The sequence below is a fragment of the Gekko japonicus genome, unplaced genomic scaffold, assembly GCF_001447785.1.
Source record: "Gekko japonicus isolate JY-2015 unplaced genomic scaffold, Gekko_japonicus_V1.1 scaffold1174, whole genome shotgun sequence".
NCBI classification, from domain to species: domain Eukaryota; kingdom Metazoa; phylum Chordata; class Lepidosauria; order Squamata; family Gekkonidae; genus Gekko; species Gekko japonicus.
Window position 1 is genome coordinate 494,277 of NW_015173708.1, and position 21,668 is coordinate 515,944.

A 21,668-nucleotide genomic window follows, 5' to 3' on the forward strand; every position below is an offset into this window, starting at 1 on the left:
GAGCAGATGTTCTGCAATTGGTCCCTCAATGATCTTACCAAGAAAGGCAAGTTAGAGTTGGGAATTGGCCACATCATTCTTTTCAAGGGATGAGGATGTTCAAAGTAGTACACAGATAATTGCCTCTTTCAGTGACTGAGGAAAGGTGCCTTGTGTCAGTGACTTACAAACCTAAATGACAGAGGCTGGGTGGAAACAAGATCAAGGAATTATTAGTGCTTTTCCTCTGAAATGGGATAGCTGAGCTGATTGAAAGCTGTAGTCTTATGCACAAGGTCAAGAAGTTGTCGTAAACCAAAAGCAACTTGCCTCTGAGTAAACATACTTTGGATTTTGCCACACTGCTGCAATCTATCATTAGCAATGCACTGCCTGCTTTTTCCTTTACTGTGTGCACATTTGTCACACAGGTACATTGGGGATTATACCATGATGGCTGAGCACTACACAACAAAGTTGTCATGTGGTGCCAGCATAACAAAATTGATGGAAATGTATACAAGTTGCATAATTGGGGGCGGTTTTATGTGGGGGGGGGATTTGGATTTCCCAAGTGTACCTTTCCATGGTGTAGTTACTGCCCTGTTCATGCCGCAGTCTCCACAAAACACAGGCAGAAACACAAATGGCCATGCTATACCACAAAGCTATTAAGCAACTCGCTGACACATCTGGTCACTGGCACCAGCCCAACAGCAACACACCAAGGCCCTGATCACATTATATAGAAAAAAGGTGGATCAAAATAAGAGGTAATTAAAAAATAATTGTGTCAAAAGTTATTTTCCTAATGGTCAAATGAACAAAGGCTTTGTTGTTTTATCATGACTGGTTCAGCAACCACATTTTTTTCACAAGCATTTAGATTATTTCAGAAAAATTCTGACTCTTCGTTCTATACATAACAATGACATCTACTCCATGGATGGAGCAAAATTGATTGCCGTTTGGTGTTGGTCCGGTACTCAAGACCTTAAGTAAACACCAGGGAACATGGTCATCCAGGTGTCATAAACCTGTCTTTACCAACAAAGTTTAAAATGAATCCTCATAGGCAGGGCCGGCTCGAGGTGTTTCTGCGCCCTAGGCGAGGCTGCCTTGTGGCGCAGGTGCCAACCTCCCAGTGGGGCCTGGAGACCTCTGGAGCCAGCCACCCTTTTTCTACCACCGCCTCCTCCCCCTTCACAGCTGTCAGACCCAGCGAGCACGCCCCACATGTTCTTGCAATGCCCTCCAAGATGGAAGAGAGATTTCTCTCGTGCTCCGCTTCCGAAGGCAGTTTTGGAGGGAGGTGGGGGGGATCCTGTCTCCAGGCGGGGGATGCTCACCGGATGCCTCTCCCCAATTAGTGAAGTGCTGACACTTGGAGAGCTGCTCGCGGGCTTTTGGCGGGGGGGGAGGCACAGCTCGGCGCCCCATCCAGGGCCCAGCACTCTAGGTGAATGCCTAGTTCACCTAGTGGGTGAGCCGGCCCTGCTCATAGGTACAGAGTGAACAGTGGAAATGAAGAAATTGAAATCTCACATAGGATGTGCCCCCTCCTCCCAAAAAAAGCCTTCTGGACAGGATGAAAGATCAACCTGTGGCAGAAGGGCTATATTTCATGTTGACAGTGCTGGAAGAAACTGGTTTCCCTCTTACCAATCATGAACGTTTCCAATTTTATGTTCTTCAGGTGTATTGTGAACTGCTTTGAGGCTCAGATAGGGTCAAAAGGCAGTTTCAGAATGCTACTGAAGTAAAATAAATATTCTCAACAACATTCTGATCAGTTGCCAGAATGGAATATTATCATCTGAAAGTATTTTTAAAATGATAGAATATATAGCACTGTTGCCGATCATAAAGTAAATAAAAATATGAGAGAAAGATCCATCTAATTTTCAATGAAACTTGAAGGTAAGAATTTAAGAGTTTATATAATGTAATGTATAATGAGAATACACAACAGTATTTCACTACTGACAAATATTTTGGATCATTTGAATTGTGGCTGAAGCAAGATGCATATAGACTTACAGATGTTATTTGCTAGTGGAGGGATTATTTTGTTATATTTTTCTAGTCTATTCTAGTGCTAGTCAGATCTTTTGCTAATTAGATATTAAAGATAAAGGTTTCCCTTGCTCGAAAGCCAGTCAAATCTGACTCTAGGGGGCAGTGCTCATCTCCATTTCCAAGCCAAAGAGCCAGCGCTGTCCAAAGATGTTTCCGTGGTCATGTGGCCAGCATGACTAAAAGCCAAGGGGCACGGAATGCTGTTACCTTCCCACCAAAGCGGTACCTATTTATCTACTTGCAATGTCTTGCTTTTGAGCTGCTAGGTTGGCAGGAGCTGGGGCCAGTGCCGTCACACAGCACTAGGGCCAAAATAATAAGTTGAGAGAAGTAAAGAATGGAGCAAAATATAATAGCAGAGGAACATTTCACAGAATGAGGAAGAAAGAACCCTGTACATTGCCCTCATCTCCTTTGAGGAAGAAAAAAATTATGAGAAAGAGAGCACAACTCAAAGGGAGTGGGAATCAGCACAAAACTCAGTGGTATAGGGTCATTGGTTAGATTATAGCAGCTCAGAAACTGAAAGTCATTCAATGAGTAAGGGGTTTAAATCTAAAAGCTACACAGTATAGGATAATGGGGGAGTGAAGGCAACATGGTATCATAGCCCAATCTTGTTAGATCTCAGAAACTAAGCAGGGGGGTGTCCCGGGCCGGGCCGGGACTCCCGGAGGGACCGGGAGATCCCAGAGGCAGCAGGAGATGACACCCCCATCCCGGGAGAACAACGGGAGCAACGTACCTGGCCGCGTGGGAAGAAAGGAAACAACGCTCGGCGCGGGGATGACGGAGGCGACCAGCCACCACAGGGACCAGACCTGAGGGAAGCAGGGTCCAAGGGCCGAGCTCGACCATGGAGCCGGGGAGCGAGGAGGAACGACCAGGACGCCGCGGGACGCCAGAGCGGGGCCGGGCGCGAGGCTGACAGATGACTCGCGCCAGCACCCGGCGGCTGCCGGGAAGGAAGGGTGGTGGCCCAGGCTCCGGCGTCTGGGTCTTTGACAGAGGGAGGAGTCGGGACGGGAAGGGAGGAGCCGGTGAAGGGAGTAATAAAAGACGGGGGGAAGTAGCCGGTGAGGAGGCACACGTGGACTGGTAGGCACGCTCAGCAAGCACAGAGAGAGAAAGACGTACCGGAGCCTGATCTCTCGATCGCCAGTCTCCACGAGCAAGAGGAGAAGGGTGATGTGAACCCTATCCCTCTGTGCGCATCTGAGGCTACGGGAAAAACGCTGGTGTTTACCCGCCACTGGCCTCCCCCGCCCCATCCCAGCTCTACCTGTCTCCGGACCAACGGCTCTTTACAGCGGCTGTTGCCTGAAGTCAGACCCCTCGAACCGCGCGCCGCACCTGCAGCACGGCCAGCGGAGGACGCCCTCCCCCAGGACCCAGGGAACCCGACAGGGGGGACCCCCAAAAAAGACAGCAGAAGAAAGCACACTAGCAAGCCACTTTCCTTGCAAGCTGCTTACTGGGGTCAACCATAAGTCATACTTACATATAGGGCAATGTATTCATGGAATCTAACATTTAAAAACTAAGTATGATTTATATGAAATGCTGGAACTGTGAAACAGTTGGTGTGCAGTTTATACATGACTGGAGGAATGCTTCAGGGTTATTATGTGCTGGGAAATAGTGATCAGAGTTATAAATAGTATTACTGGTTATATATTTGGAAACGGCCCTGTGGGGATCTAGTCAGGCTCTTTAAAGGATCTTTGTTAATATTTAAGATAGGTATGTTGTATTTAATTTGTTCTTTGGTACTAAAATAATCTTTTCTAGGCAATGAAAATCAAAAACCAACCCAGAGGAGAAAGAATGGTTGATTAAATGCTGGCAATTGGAAAGAATGGTATATGCCAGATGGATGGGGAGACAGGGAAGTCACAGAGAAGTAAAATGACTGCAGTAATTGGGGCAAACTTTGTAACATATTGAAATACATCCCAACCACAAAACATTCTGCACATTATTTAATATTTTGTAGCTCAGTCTGCCCTTTCCTTCATTTCCTCCCTGTCCCTCTATTACAGGCTTTCTGCATTACTGTTAGCACACTATGTAGTTAACCAATGCATAAACTTCAAATAGATTGTCTCGTCCCAGGGAGGTGATTTTAAGCATCCTCTCATCTTCTGTTCTGTCTATGTAAAACAGATAATGGCATCATCACCGAGATTGTATAAAACGTGGGGGGGGGGGTGTTAGTCAGTTCAGTACTTTCAGTGTCAAGCAAGCCATGCTGGAAGAATCGAAGAAAGCTTATTGCATGAATACCTGGAGAGCTGAGTAACATGCTCTAAGCATACTGGGTCATACTGTGGAGAACTCGCTATAGAGTAGCTTAGAAAGACAGTGTTATTTCGTAAAACTTATTCTCATTGCCTTGACTTTGGATGGTACAACAGGTCACAAGTCACACAGAGTTGTTGCCCTGTGTCCAAACAAACCCACCTCTGTCGGAATGGATGAAACCTTATAATGAAAGTTTCCATGTTATTTAATGCAGCTGGCACTTTCCATGAGTGTGTCAGGAATGCAGATAAAGACTAGCTGGGTCATTTGACTGAAATGAGGAGGTAACATCTGACACAGGAAAGAATAGGAATCAACTGCCTCATTCAGCCTACAATCTACCAGAGATCCATTTGGCATTAGACTACTTTTGCCATTCAGTAAAATTCAAGCATTAAATTGAGTCCTACTGAATCCGAACTGGTTGAACTGAGTTGTTTTAGTAAAATGTACATTTGAGAAATATATCCTGGAGTTGTCTACATAAAAGAGGTTGCTTTGGCTGTATCAGACTCCTCCTCAAACAGTTCACTAGAGTAGTCCACCCACATTGGGTGGGATAAAAGTAAAGGAATTACCCATTTTAACATGTATGTGTATATCCTTAAGGAGCAAACAGAGAATATCTCCAGTGACAACTCCAGTGGAAAAGTCATCCCAATACTTTCTGAGGGAGGTATACTCCCTCCACTCTTCCTTCCTTCTTCCCGTCTCTCACATGCACAACTTTATGTCTCATCCTCCTTCCCATGGAGTAAAGGGAGGATATGTGTATGTGTGTGAAAGACAGGAATTGAGTAACAATAAGGAAGGTTAAGAGGCTAGTAAAATAAAATAAAGAAAGGGGGGACATTGGAAAGATATAGAGGCAAATTAGAACTTTGAAGCTACAAAAGGGGATTTTTGGGGGTTTGTCTCTTCTCATTATATGAATACACCATTAATTCGAATGTGGAGTGACGGAGCACAGTGAGCTGAAGTGGGGCGAGGTGAAGCGAAGCAGAGAGGCTGTGACGTGACGTGGCGGCGTCCAGAGTAGAAAGGAGAAAAGTGGGTGTGGAGGAGTGACGAGCAGACGCAGCGACAGGAGCGGAGCAGAGAAAGGCGGGATCGGAGGAAGAAGACGGAGTCGGCAGGATAAGAGCAACGGAAGCCGGGAGCAGAAAGGAGGGAGCTGAGGAGCGACGCATCTTGATTGCGACAAAGCCAAACGGAGAAAGGAGGAGGAGAAGGAGAAGGAGAAAATTAGCAAGAGGCAGGAAAACGTTCTGGTGACATTACATAGGTGGCGCTGGATGATATTGTAAAAATACGGCAAGAAAAGATCAATAGGAAAAAGAAAGACAGAAGATTGCCAATAGAGATTAAGCAAACATTGATTTGAAAAATAAATATATATTAATAAAGATATATAAAGGGAAGAGAGAAGGAGACAAATAATAACAACAACCAAATAAAACCCTGAATTTCAGAACACACCTTGCTAGCATAAAATTTCAGGGTTAATAAAGGCAGAAACCACAATTTGGACCAGTGACAGAAAAATAGAAATAAACCGAATAGGTTATATTACATGGCTACAGGCTCTTCTACTAGAAACCTTCTACTAGAATCTATACCCTCACCAGAACAGGTAGGAAATATAAGCCAAACAAAATTTAGTACTATAAACATACCACAGGCAACGATGAAAGAATTGAATAAAATGATACGAGAAAGTGTATCCCAAGCAATCAAACAAACAGTCGAAAGGACTTTACCCACATTAATTAAGAAGGAAATAGAGCCCCTACGAAATAAAATGGATGAAATAACAACTCAAATAAAAACAGAAACACAGGAGATTAAGAAACAGATTTTGGATAATGAGCAAGAAATAATCAAAGTGGCATCTAAACAAGAAAAATTTAAAGAAAAATTACAAGACTTAGATTTTGAAGTTCTAGAATTAAAGGCTAAAAATTAAAGAATTGAGGATACTGTCATAAATTTTGAAATGGACAAGGCATCAACTATAATAAGATGCCAAAACATTCCAGAGAATATAGGAAAAAAATTGAAAGAAGAATTGGCACAAAATATAGCCGATCAGTTGCAAGTAGGCACGAAAGAGGAAATAAAAAGAGATATCGAAGATATATATAGAGGGTCCACATTAAATTTTATAGGAAAGAAATAAAAGAGAAAATACTTAAGGCCTCATATGAAAATAAAGTTACTATTCAAGGAAAAGAAATCAAATTTCTGAAAGAAGTTCCGTGGAGGGTTAGGGAGAGGAGGGCTCCCTACCTTACACTGACAAACTTACTGAGAAGTAATGACATTGTCTTTAGATGGTTGATTCCAGAAGGAGTGCTTTTTACTTATGATAGCAAGAGGCAGAGAATAGACTCAACATTTAAAATCAAATACTTCCTAGAGAAATATGGAGATGACCTGGGGTTCCATAAAGAGGAAGAAGATGAGGAAAGAGAGGACATTAGGGGCTCGGAAGAAGAAAGTTCAGAGCAAGAAAAGGGGGGAAATAAAGAAGCTGCTGCCAAAAAACGAAAGAAAAAATCGAGTAAAACTACTTATCATATATTAACTAGATTTAAGTACAAGAACAAAGGAAGGAATAACAAGAAATAAACATGACATTGTCTATTAATATAAACGGGCTGAACAGCCCACAAAAAAGAAGAAAAACATTTCATCAATTAAGGAAAAATCAAATGGATATTGTGTGCCTACAAGAAACACATATTAAGAAAGAAGATGTTAAATACCTGATAAATAAGAAACAAGGAAATGCGTTCATTGCCTCGGATCAAAAAAAGAAAAGGGGAGTAGTAACATATGTGAAGGATAATTTAAACCCCAAATTGTTACATGCATCTAGAGATGGGAGGATAGTTGCAGTCCTTATAACAAGAAATGGTAAGGAGACCTTGATAGTTAATATTTATGCACCAAATCAAAATCAGGAACACTTTTATAAAGAATTACATACAATATTAAATTTAAAGGAAATTGAAAATATATGTCTCTTAGGGGATTATAATGCCCTATTTGATCCTGAACTTGATAGGAAGAGTAGTAGGAAAAAGAATAAAGTAGGTGTAAAAATGGCTAGAAGTTTTTTTAGTATAGTAGAAGAATTTAATATTGTTGATGCCTAGAGAACGCTAAATTTTTTAAAAAGGGACTTCACCTACTACTCTGCAAGGCATAACTCATGGTTCCGAATTGATATGATCTGGATAACATCAAAGATGACAGGTGAGATGTTAGAATGTGAGATCCTGCCCAACACATTTGCAGATCATAGTCCGATTATGATGACATTAGTGGAAGAAAAAAGTAAAAGTAAATGGACAATGAATTTAGGACCAGTGTTCCCTCTAAGCTGAGTTGGTGTGAGCTAGGTCGTAGTTTTTTTAGCCTCCAGCTCACAGATTTTTGTCTTGGCTCAGGAAGGAGGGCTCCAGAGCAAACTAATTTATTCAGTAGCCAAATCACTTGCTCACAACTTTAATGCCAGTAGCTCACAAAGTAGAATTTTTGCTCACAAGACTCCACAGCTTAGAGGGAACATTGTTTAGGACTTTTACGAGACCAAGAATTCGTTAAAAGGACAAAAGAAGAGATTGTGGACTTTTTCAAAAGAAATATAAATCCTGAGGTTAGGATTGAAATACTATGGGATGCCTTTAAAGCCTTTATTAGAGGTTGGTTCATCAATCAAAATGCATGGGAAAAGAAGCAAGATAAAAATAAATATGAAGCTTTGGTGGAACAAATAAAGATAGAAGAGGTTAAAATGAAAAACAATATAGATGCCACAGAATGTAAACTTAAAATACAACTTCTTCATGATAAATTGAACACACTTTTGAATACTGAAATAGCACGAAAAATAGAATTTACCAAACAATAGTACTTTGAAGAAATATATAAACCCAATAGATGGCTTGCTTATAAGCTCCGGAAAGAGAGAGAAAAACAAAATATTATAAAGCTCAGAAATGAAAAGGGGGAAGAAAAGTGTAAGATACAATATAGTGGAAGGATATTACAAAAAGTTATATCAACAAGTTCGTCAAGAAAAAGAGCAAATAAAAGTATATTTAGAAAAAGAAAATGGCAGTAAATTTAATGACCAACATAAAATGACACTGAATGATGTAATTACAATGTGTGAAGTGGTAGAATCAATTAAAAGACAAAAAAAAGGGAAAAAACACCAGGCCCAGATGGTATCCCTGTAGAATTCTATCAGATATTTCAAAATCCGATAGACGTACCTCTAAAAGACTTATTTAAAAAAAATAGGAAAATCAGAAAATACGCCAGACTCTTGGAATCATCCTTTAATTACCTTAGTAACAAAACCAAACTCAGAGGGATGTGAGATTAAAAACTATAGACCGATCTCTCTCCTAAATTCAGATTATAAAATATTTGCTAACATATTCGCACATAGACTGAAAAGAGTTTTAGCAGAAACAGTACATCAAGACCAGATGGGTTTTTTGCCGATGAGAAAAATAAAGAAAAATTTGTGCATAGTTATTGATGTATTGGAATACTACGAAACACACCCTGAAAAAGAGAATGTATTAATGTTTTTAGATGCCGAAAAAGCTTTCGACAATTTATCTTGGAATTTTCTGATACAAAAGTTAAAAATAGCAGAATGTGGAAGTCATTTTTTGTCAATGATAAAGGCAATTTGCACTAAACAATATGCTAGAGTGCTAGTGAATGGAGACTTAACAAACATTCTAGAAATACAGAAAGATTCGAGACAGGGTTGTCCACTATCCCCATTATTATTTATTTTTGCATTGGAATCACTAAATAACTCAATAAGAAGTAATGAACAGATAAGAGGTTTAAAAATAAAGGGGGAGGAATTTAAGTTACTAGCATTTGCGGACGACCTTCTGTTTATAGTGGAGAGTCCTAAAAAATCAATTAACCCCTTGATGGAAGCAATTCAAGCATATGGTTCAGTAGCTGGACTCAAAATAAATTTTGGAAAAACAAAACTCTTATTAAAGAACTGCCAAATGGTCAGTGCACAAGAAATTCAACAAATGACATCCATGGAGATAGTTTAAAAAGTGACATATTTGGGAATATACCTAACTAGTAAATGTAGTTCTCTAATAGATGATAATTACTATAAGCTGTTAGAAGATATCAAAAATGATTTTTTGAGATGGAAAGATATCCCATTATCCTTTATGGGCAAAATTGCAGCGATAAACATGAATATACTACCAAGGTTTTTATTTCTGGCCCAAAATCTTCCTATACTAAAGAGAGCTAAATTCTTTATGGAATTAGATATGATTACAAGAAAGTTCATATGGCAGCCCAAAAGATCAAGAATCAAATGGAAAGTTCTCCAAGATAGGAAAGATAAAAAAGGAATGCGTGTACCCAACTGGACATTATATTACCAGGCTGCCACACTAACCTGGATAAAAAAGTGGATTACACTGGAAGATGTTAGAACACTGACATTGCAGGGTCATGATCTTTATATGGGTTGGCATTCGTACATATGGTACGAAAAAGAAAAAATACATTCGCTTTTTAATCAACATATATTAAGGGGAGCCTTAAGTAAAACTTGGAATGAGATAAAGGAGAGATTTTACAGGAAAACACCGAGATGGGTAGCGCCACTAGAAGCTTTTGTAAAACCATCACTTCTGTCTAAAAGTAAAAAAGCCAATTACCATGTATTACTTGAAAGAGATGATAAATTGAAATCAGAAGATAAATTAAAACATTTCCAACAAATTGATTTAACTTGGTGGGAGAGATCCCTACTATTAGATAGATGTGTTAAAGACAAATTAAGAGGATTTGAAGATCAAAATAACCAACTTGATAAGATTTGGCTATCATCCAGTGATAAATTAATTCAGAAACTCTACGGCTTCTTATTAGAGGATTATGAATTAGATGAAAATGTCAAAGCAACAACGATTGTATGGATGAAAGATATGGGAATTAATTTAGAAACAGAATGATGGGACACGATATGGAAAACCACAAAATATATGAGAGCTATATCATACAAGGAAAATATTTACAAAATGTTCCACAGGTGGTATTGGTCCCCAGATAAAATTGCAAAGTGTGATCCTAATACATCCAATAGATGTTGGAAATGTAAACTGAATGTGGGGACCTTCTATCACATGTAGTGGAAATGCAATAAGATACAAAAATACTGGGAAATGATACATAAAATCATACAAGAAATCTTGAATTTAGATGTTAACACCTGAAATTTATTTATTGAACAATTCCAAAGGGTTACTCAAGTCAAGACGAATATATATTAGTATATATTATATTTGCACGTATTCTATTGGCAAAAAAATTGGAAAACAGATAAAATACCCTCCAAAGAGGACTTCGTAATTAAACTTTTGGACTTCGCTCAAATGGACAATTTGAGTTTAATATTGCAGGGTAAAGACGATAAAATACAAAATAAGAGATGGATAAGGGTTTATAACTGGATAAAGCATACAACAGTTTAAAATGTGAAGAAGATAAACGATATATTGAATGCATATAATAGAAGCGTAGACTTTAGAAATATATGCAATTTATGTAATCGTGGAAAATGAAATGTTTTGTAACATTTTTGAAAATATAAAAATAAACATGGGAAAGAAAAAAAAGAAAAAAGGAATTGAGAGAACACACACTGAAACCATGGGAAGAAAGTGGAAATGAACTCTCCATCCTCACTTGATTTAAGAAAATATGGATGCCATGCTCTTAAGTTGGTTTTGAGGGTGGTTGTCATTTTCCAGTAGTAAATCTGCTTGGAGAGCAAGGGCCAGCCTAAATATGCCACAGCAAACATTTTAAGTATCTCACAACTTTTATTTTATATTACAGGCCCACGTGGCCTTCATATTTGATCAGAAAGCAGTTTTGTGTGTCACTGCTCTGATATTGCACAGTATTAATGTAGAGGAAACATGGGCCCTTGCAAATCAACTTTCAGGATGTTACAGAGATTAAGAGACAGTAAGCATCAGTGGCAAATAGTGTTGATAAATTCCATCCCCATACCTACCAGCTCCCATCTGCACTGCTACAGTACATTCATCAAACAGCTTGCTCCAGATAAAGATTGCCCCTAGCACCACTAGTATACCCCCCACTCTGCACATTCAACATGCTACTGTCCACAAAGAAGACATACAGATCTCTGCCTACCATCCTGCTTGGGGGTAAATCCCAATGAAATCCTGCTCTTGTTACCACAGGAGCAAAAAGGGAAAGAAACAAGATCAGGGAGCTGTCCAGCAATGAAAAATGGTCTTGAATGGACTTTTGGTCAAAGACTTTAGTTGCTGAACAGCAGAGGATGCCTATCATGGACCAAGAGATGTACCTTGAGACCCTAGGATGCAGATAAATCCAAGGGCAGTATTTCCTCCATAGCTGTAGTTTCAGTCTACTACGGGGTCCTATATTTTCCTGGGCCTAGGATGCACTAGGATCTGCCATAGCCTCTTCATCTTCTTCTGAGGATCCCTAAGGCTGAGGGACCTGGCAGATCCTGATATTGGGTCTTATCTTTGTCAGCTAGCTGCCATTGTCATTCCGGTTCCTGTGTAGTTTCCTTAACCCCCCCCCCCTTATTCCTTGTTTACTTGAGTTATGTTATGTAGTCCGCGGAACTCGCCAAGGTCGTGCAGCTGGGTGTAGGAGGGAAGCTTCGCCTAGAATGTTTTGGGTATCTAGCATGTGAACTGAACCTGTGTTGACATTATGGAACTGTTGCGTTCCCATGCAATGGGCGCGAATTGTATGATCTATTCCCGCCAGCGGGAACTGGGCTCATTGGTCCTTACCTGGTTCAAATGTCTATATTATGCCTTCCCTGGTTACCTGTAGTTATTCCTAACAATGTCCTGTTCTGGTTAAACCAACGCTTTGAAATAAACCTTGCTTTGCTTTTCAACGTGGAGTTATTTTGAATGCTTGGGATCCAACAATCTTCTGAATAAATTCAGACTGGATCTAGTTGCATCTCCCACTGATATTAGTGAAAGATGGATTTTCTCTGGCTTACCCTCCTGATTTCCTTAATATGGCAAATTGTCCCAAATTATAGGCTGATAAAAGAGCACACTGCAGAAATCCTTTGCAAGCTGTCCACAAACTTACTGGAAAGCAAAAAAAAGGCAAGCCACACTGTCTCAGCCTCAGTTCCACCATCGGCAAATGGGGATCATGGAGGAAGAGGAAAAAGAAGAGTAGGCATTTATGCCATGCTTTTCTCTACCTTAAAGTCTTAAAGTGGCTTACAATCACATTCCCTTCTCCCCACGACAGGCATCTTGTGAGGTAGGTGAGGTTGAGAGATTTCTGAGAAAATTGGTGATTGGTCCAAGGTTACCCAGTAGGTTTCGAATGGAGGAGTGGGGAGTCAAACCCAGTTCTCCAGATTAGTGTCTGTTACTCTTAACCACTACACCATGCTGGTTCATAAAACTAGCCTAACTGGATAATAAATCAACCTAACTTTCTGAACTCCTGTAAGGATTACTGTGATGAACATGAAGCATTTTGAACACTGAAAAGCACTATGCCAATGCTAAGTTTTATAGTCATTCTTGAATTCTGAAGGATGACACCCCCCTTGGTTCTTCTGTCATAATTTTTATATTGAATACCAAAAGAAATCCGCTGACAAAACTGTATTTTTGAAATGGATACTATGCTTCAGTAAAGGATATTAGTACAGACATATCTTGACCATTCTCGCAAATGGTGGAAAGTCTCATTATTTGTTTTTAAAGTTAACCTCTGTAAGTGGATTTTTATGCATGAAGCAGAGCCATGGACTAAAAATGAAGACACTTATGATAATGGTTTAGAAAATGGGCCTTTTAAAAAAATAATAATAACAGCACGGGCTTTAAATGAGAGCCATTTTGATAAAGTGATCCCATGCAGCTGCAAAAGGGGTTGTCAGCTCATGAGGACAAAATTAGGATAATAACGTAGTTTTGAAAGAAAAAAATCAATATCCATTTCATGAAAAAAATGTCCATCTCTGACTTCACATGGCTTCCTTACAATTAAGGGTACTTCTGCACTAGCCTTTTTCTGTCATTAATATCATTTGCTCACTTATTACAGAGAATACAGATGATGTTCCTCCCAAACTGTTGCATTCTCATGTTTTTCCATTGCTGGCCTTTAAAAAAATGTCTGGTTTAGCACCTGTGAGGCAAAGCACCCTAATTTCCCTCAAGGGTTAATGCAATTACTAGCAGGCCTGCTCTGGCTTGGAGGTATCCATAGTTTGGGCCTTCCTGCAGATACCATCCTTATCTCTTTTAAGGCTAGATTCAAGAATGTGGTAATTGGTTAATAGTGAGAACCTGTGCTCAGTTGTATAACCAGAGGGGAGGGGGGAATTAGGAGTGGGCATTAATAACTTCTGGAAAGTTCCATCAAGGGAGATTCCTGATTGGAACCAAGAAGCAACTTGTTGCTAGAGGGCAAAAGACTATAATAAAGCTATAGGCCAGAGAGAAACCTTGCTAACTTTATGATTGTGCCATGCTAGTATGCTTTAATGTGTTATACTACATCATGATGGACTGCTACGTATAGAATGCTTTAAGCTACAGGTTGGATTCTTATGCTGCAAGAAGGTGTGCCATCTAATACCAGGTACTCTCAATGTATTAGATACAAAAGTGAATTTTTGTATTTCTCTGTTGCTAAGCTATAGTGACTGTATTGCATACTGATATCATTTTTTATACTGTTCAAAAAAGCCACCCTGAGCCCATTTGTGGGGAGGGCGGGGTATAAATTGAATTGATTAATTAGAAAGAATTAATAAAATAAATAAAATAAATATGTCGTTGAGGGCTTTCACAGCCGGAGTTCATTAGCTGCTGTAGATTTTCCAGGTCGTATGGCCGTGGTCTTGGCATTGTAGGACCTGATGTTTCGCCAGTAGCTGTGACTGGCATCCTCAAAGGTATAACACCTCTGAGGTATATACCTCCGAGGATTCCAGTCACAGCTACTGGTGAAACATCAAGTCCTACAGTGCCAAGACCATGGCCATACAACCCGGAAAATCTACAGCAGCTAATGTTCAATAAACCTTTATATATTTTTACAGACTTTTATATATTTTTACAAAGGTCTGCTTTATTTGTGTGCATTTAACCTCAAGGACCCAAAGGGCTGGGTGCTGCTCAGTTAAAAAGGAGTGGTGTCCCAGGCTTGGGTCACTGACACCACTATTGAAATTATACTTAAAAAAAAAAAAGTCTCAACCACAATTGCAGCACAGCCCTTGACAGTGAGAAGTGACTGTTGCAGTTGTCTCACCTAGTATAGAGGAATGCTGGTGATCTGGTTGGCTGACAGCATCTGCATTACCTTCACATTCCCATCCACCATTCCCAATCACCGGTGTAACTGCCAAAGCAAATGCAAAGCCCTTGTCAATTTCACAGCTGACTTAATGTTAAGCCTTTCTGTAAAAAGAAAGGCAATAATAGTGAGTGCGTAGCTGCACCCCTTCATTTAAGGACATGGACAGAAGAGGTGCCCTGCTGGGTCAGACCAGTGACATATCAAGTACAGCATCCTTTTTTACACACTGGGCAACTACATTTTTTTTTTTTGGAAGGCTGAAAAACCAGGCATAAAGTTGCAAGTGTGGTGTAGTGGTCAGCAGTGTTCTCTCTAAGCTGAGTTAGTGTGAGCTAGCTCACAGTTTTTTAGCCTCCAGCTCACACATTTTTGTCTTGGCTCAGGAAGGAGGGCTCCAGAGCAAACTAATTTATGCAGTGGCCAAATCACTTACTCACAACTTGAATGCCAGCAGCTCACAAAGTGTTTGCTCACAAGACTCCACAGCTTAGAGGGAATATTGGTGGTCAGAGTGTTGGACTGGGATCTGAGAGACTGAGGTTTGAATCCCCAATCTTCCGTTGTTGTTGTTGTTGTTGGATTGATAGCCTGCCCTCCCCTGTACAACAGGACTCAGAGTGGGTAACAACATATACATAAAAACAATACCTATAGATTTAAAATATTAAAACAATCCTTACAATTAAGATGGTGTATGAGAAAGGGAGCATGACCTAGTGCTCCTTACAGGGAGGGAGAATAAATATTCTACAGTTAGTCAATAAGAAATTAACAGACACCAAAAGTGGGAGGGAGAGAAAGTAAAAAGAAGAAGGGAGACCAGTCTAGAATGGAAACCGTCACTGCCTCAGCCATAAGCCTGGCAGAACATCTCTGTCTTGCAGGCCCTGTAGAACGGCATCAAATCTCACAGGGCCCAAATCTCACTCAAGAGAGCATTCCACCAGGTTGGAGCCTGAGCTGAAAAAGCCCTTGCTCTGGTTGAGTACAGCCAGGGATTACCAGTAGGTTGTTGTCTACTGAGCGTAATGCTCTTTGGGGGATACGTCAGGAGAGGTGGTCTCAGACGGTATGCTGGTCCCAGACCATTTAGGGCTTAAAGGTTAATACAAAAACCTTGAACCTGATTTGGTATTCAACCCGGAGCACCGTTTGAATATGGGCTCTAAAAGAAGTTCCTGTAAGAACACGTGCCACTGCATTCTGGACCAGTTGCAATTTCTGGGCCAGTCTCAAGGACAGCCCTGTGTACAGCAAGTCACAGTAATCTAATCTGGAGGTGACCATTGCATGGATCACTGTGGCTAAGTCAGGGCGAGACAAGAAGGGAACCAACTGCCTAACCTGGCACAGATGGTAAAACACCAGTCTGGCCTCCTTTGAAAGGGAGGCATCCAGAATCACACCCAGATTTCTGACAGTTGGCACTGGTGTTAAGGGCACACCCTCAAAGGCCAGAAGTTAGTAACCTAACCCTGAATCTCCCCAGCCCAGCCAAAGAACCTCCATCTTAGATTTAGTTTCAGCCGGCTCTGTTTTAACCCACCAACCACAGCCTCCAAACCCTCAGCCAAAATACCTGGGGTGATATTTGGTCAAGATATTTGGTCAAGATATTTGTATCAAGAGATACAGCTGGGTGTCATCTGCATACTGGTAACGTCCCAACCTGAAACCCGGCACTATGCAAGTTTGCTGGGTGACCTTGAGCCAGTCACACACTCTCAGCCCAACTTATTTGACAGGACTGTTGTGAGCATAAAATGCAGGAGTGCAGAATGATGTCAGCTACTTTGGGAAGAAAAGAGGAGGATAAACGAAATAAACAAAAGCCTGCTGATCCAACCAGCATCAGGATGGTGAGGATGGGATTAGGACCGGCTTAACCATTATGTTATGTGAGCTATGGAACAATGGTTCGAATGACACAGGGGACTTAGGTGGTAATTATTTTAGAACATAAGAGGTGCCCTGCTGGATCAGACCAGTGGTCCCTTTAGTTCAGCATCTTGTTTCACACGGTGGCCAGCCAGTTGCCCTGGAGGGCCAATGAACATGGCATACAAGGCAAGAGTTCCCCCTGCTGTTGCTTTCTAGTACTGGTATTCTGAAGCTTACTTCCTCTGAATATGGAGCTTCCCTTTAATCACCACAGCTAGTAGCCATTGATAGACCTCTTCTCCACAATGTCCATCATCCTGCTTCCTCCTGCTGCCTCTCTTCCTCCACAGCAGACTGGCTGAGATCTACACACTTGTCATGCTCCTCCATGTATGGCATATTTGAACACATCACAGATGGAGAGAGAAAAGTTTAATTAGCCCTCTCCTTGTTGCACTAGTTAACTGCCTGTGAGAACCTATTTATATGTGAGAGCACATACAAACACCCCCACTTGCAGTGTGAAGTGGTACAGTCCCAAAGTTCTGCCAAATTTTTTCTTGATATTCTGAAGGGACCTGAGCACTGGTCTCAATGAGACGTTGGCGTGCAAGGAAAAAACAAGCAACCAACCCTGTACTCATGCAAGATCCCATGCGTGAACCTCTATGTTACAAGTCAGCTGGGTTGCTGGAGCCTCTACACGCATGGTCAGCCTGCCAAAACTGCAGCCACCTGGGTCATGGATTCAACTTGGAGAGCAGCTGCAGTGATTGTGCACTGAAGAGAGAACTCCTGACATCTTTTCCCTTCCCAGAAGCATTCGAAAAATACATCAACAAAACTTTAAGACAAATCTAGCATACTAACATACTCAGCCGATATGTGTTCAGTTTTCAGAATATCTAGAGTAGTTCAATTGGTATCATACTGTTTCTGCATATTTCCACACTTGAGATGCTATGAAAGGAGTGGTGGCAAAATAAGAGGTGGGGAAAACTGTAATTCATTGGGAAGGTTGCACACACGGGAAACTGAATATGAGGCTACTGTGGGAACCTGTCTTGTGGTATACCTGCAAAAGAGTGGAATGCTTTTACTAGTGAAGTGTTGGTGCACCACTGTTTCTGACAGACTGATGAAAAGGGTCTCATTTTTGTTAACGAAAGAGCTCTGTCTATGAAACAGGCAAGCTGAATCATGCTTAATGACAGCATCGGGGAGCTATGATTTACAGCGCAGTCCTAGACAGGCCTACTCAGAATCCTACCGAAGTCAACTCACTGAGGCTTACTCCCAGGAAAGTGTCCTTAGGGTTGCACTGTTGGTCTCCAACTCGCACCACGTTGCATGCGAGTCACCATGAAAACAAGGTGGGAGGTCTAAATGGTGTGTGCTTGTTCCTGTAGTGAAGTGGAGCCAGTTTGCCCGTGGGAGAAAAGCAAGCCTGTGTTTCAGTAACGTCGAGAACTGTAAAATAAATATCCACAGAAGTATATCTATTTGCTGCCAGCATGATGTTTTGGATGTATCTGGGCTCAACTTAATTAACTGTGCTAGCCTTTAGTCTAAAGGGACAGCTGTATTCGTTTTCTGCAGCCCACCTTGCACCAAGCAACTTGCTCGCTCCTCTTTGTCCCCCTGCTTATGTACTCCCTGCTCACTCTGCCTGTTTGCCTAGAACTACCTACATAGTCATCCCTGTCTTCCTCCAGATGGATTTCTCCACTCAACTGACTCCACCTACATAGGAATCCTTCTGTGGCTCAATTGCACACCTCTATCCAACCTAAGTGGAAATGCAAGCTCTGGGAGGACTGGGGTGAGAGCTGGCTGGAGCACTGGGGAGACACTCCTGCAGAGGCAGAGTTGGTTGGAAAACATGAGGACGATCCAGACTAAATGACAGAACATTCAAGGAGGAGGAGATTGGATTCATCATCTAACAGACCTCTGTATTTATTCTTGATTGTAATTTATCAGCATCTTTTATGCCAATAAAGTTTGAATGAAATGAAAAAAGATTGGATTTATACCCTGCCCTTCACTCCGAGTCTCAGAGCGGCTTACAATCTCCTTCCCTTCCTCTCCCCACAACAGACACCCTGTGAGGTAGGTGGGGCTGAGAGAGCTCTGAGAGAACTGCTCTTGAGAGAACAGCTCTGAGAGAACTATGGCTTGCCCAAGGTCACCCAGCATCTGCATGTAGAGGAGTGGGGAATCAAACCCAGTTCTCCCAGATCAGAATCTGCGCTCTTAACCACTACATGAAACTGGCTACACCTGCCACTGCAGCCTACTGATTTCCACAAAATACTGCTCCAGTGAGACTGGGGACCCTGAAGAATAAGATGAGGGGGATGTGCAGTGGAAACAGTGGGAATTGCTGATTTAGTCTGGATCCAACCCATGGTCTGAAAGGCTTGTTTGTCCACCATATTAGGCAATATAATCCAGGGGAGTTTGCCCCTCCCATACCTCTGCTTGCCACAAGGGGTAGCAGCACACAAACAAGGAGTCTGTTAGCTTGATTCTCAATGGTCCAGGTGCCTCTATTGCTAGAACAGACTCTACTTCCTGGATTTATATTTACCGTGCAGTTATTTAAAATGGACCAAATACTAAGCTTGCCCTGACATGGAAGACCCAGGCTAGCCCAATCTTGTCAGCTGTTGGAAGCTAAGCAGCGTCAGCCCTGGTTAGCACTTGGATGGGAGACCACCAAGGAATTCTGGAGTCACTATGCAGAGCCGGGCAATGGCAAACCACCTCTGAATGTCTCTTCCCTTGAAAACACTGGGGGGGGTCACCATAAATCAGCTGAGACTTGACAGCACTTTACACACATAAATACTAAGCTTGCAATTATATATGTAGTTAGATGCCTGCCTTTCTCCTGAGCATCTCATCCCGAGTACCTCCAGTGGCACAGCCTGTCTGTGGCATGCAAGAAAGTGAAATCATTTAGTGCTGGGTGGAAATCTTCATTGTAGAATCGCTTATGCAAGGCAACAAAGATTGATGCAGAGAAGGTACAAAAGCTCAGGCAGCTGGAGAGGAAAGGATAATCTAATCTGCAAGTGAAAAGGTGGCCATTAAGGAATCTACGTATACAAGGCAATGTACAGGAGTGCCTCTGTTACCTGATTTGAGCGCTGAGATTGCCATCAGTGTGCCTAAATGCATGGTTTATGGGATTAATTTATTTGTGTGTGCCACTGGCAGTTCGGTCTAAAATGTATAAATGTCAACTCTGTTCTTTATGATAACATTTTTCTTCAAACATTCACTTCCCTCCTACATTTCATTGAGCTATTGCTAGGACCCAAGAGTACTTCTCCGACTCTTCACTTTTTTTAAAAAATGGATCGTAAATATTTTAAAGCTGTTTTTAATGCTATCCACTAGACCACTTAAACAAGAAGCATCTCCCATTATGCCTTAACTAAAGGCCCAATCAGTTCTTCATAGAACTTGGCCGATCTCTCACATTTTTCACATGAAGGAATATGGCTCTTGCTCAGTGTCTGTGTAACTAAAACACAACTGGTTTCTTCTCAGATCTAATGCACCCAAATTGCCATCCCAGTGATTTCTGAATTAATGCTACCCTATTATATTTATTATCCCCATCAGCTAATGATTCTCTGGTCCCATTTGTATGTTTATTTCCTTTTAAGCAGGCTTTCAGTGAGGCTGCAAAGGTCTTGCCTTCTCTCTAAAAATAGTAATAGCAGCCTCTTTCTCTCCTGTTACTCACATAATGAATGGTTTTTATTACCAGTTGTGGGCTGAATATCACACATTTAGACATGTCATTCCATTGTTCTGTTTCGGCACTTAATCATAATTCAAGATTCGGAACACTGTGTTCGGGGCAGGAAAGCTATATTTTAGCTAAGTTCAAGTCAGTGTCCATTTGCTCTCTTTTTTTCAAAAGTATTAAACTTTTCCCCTTCTTGCTGAAGAGGGATGAGATATGGAAAGGGTTGTCACCAGCCAAGGCTCACGCAAGCTTGGGAGGTAGGCCTCTCTGGGTGATGCTCCCGTGCTATGAGCATTGGATGTTTCCCTGAGCAAAGTTGGAACCTAACCCACTTTCTCAACAAGTTACTACTACTACTCCCCTTACTTCAAGAATGTGTTCTTTAATAATTCACAAACCCCGTAGAACTGTCATGTGCATGGAAGTGCAGAAACAGATGTTGAGACACATCTGTATGACTCTTCTTCAGTTGATGTGTTCTACTGCCATCCATAGGATCTTCTTTTATCACTTGAAATGCTGTTCCAGTTAGTGTTAGAGGAGACAAGGGGGGGACCCGCGATACTCGTGGGAGAGGGGGACCTCCAAGCCTATGAGGAAGAGGAGGAAGCAGCAGGAGGAGGTAAGTTCCCCACCTATCCTGCCGGTTCCCCGTCTCCTCCACCCCTCCTCCACCCTCTGGCTTGATCTTCCCCTCCCCCTGCCCTGGAGCACCCCCCCTCTGGAGGCCAGGTCTACCCACCCCTTCCCATTGCATGAGTACCTGGACTCCTCCGGAGGCCAGGTCTACTCACCCCTTCCCATTGCAGGGGTAGACCTGGACTCCACCGGAGGCCAGATCTACCTACCCCTTTCCATTGCAGGGGTAGACCTGGCCTCTGGAGGAGGCCAGGTCTACTCACCCCTTCCCATGGCATGTGTAGACCTGGCCTCCGGAGAAGTCCAGGTCTACCAACCCCTTCCAATTGCAGGGGTAGACCTGGTCTCTTCCGGAGGCCAGGTCTACCAACCCCTTCCAATTGCAGGGGTAGACCTGGCCTCTGGAGGAGTCCAGGTCTACCCACCCCTTCCCATTGCAGGGGTAGACCTGGTCTCCGGAGGCCAGGTCTACTCACCCCTTCCCCGCCCCTTCCCCTTCCCACCTTCCAAGGGGCGGGGCCCGCGGGAGGGAGGCAGAGGAAGCAGAAGGCGGAGGTAAGTACACCCCCGTCCCCCTCGGCTC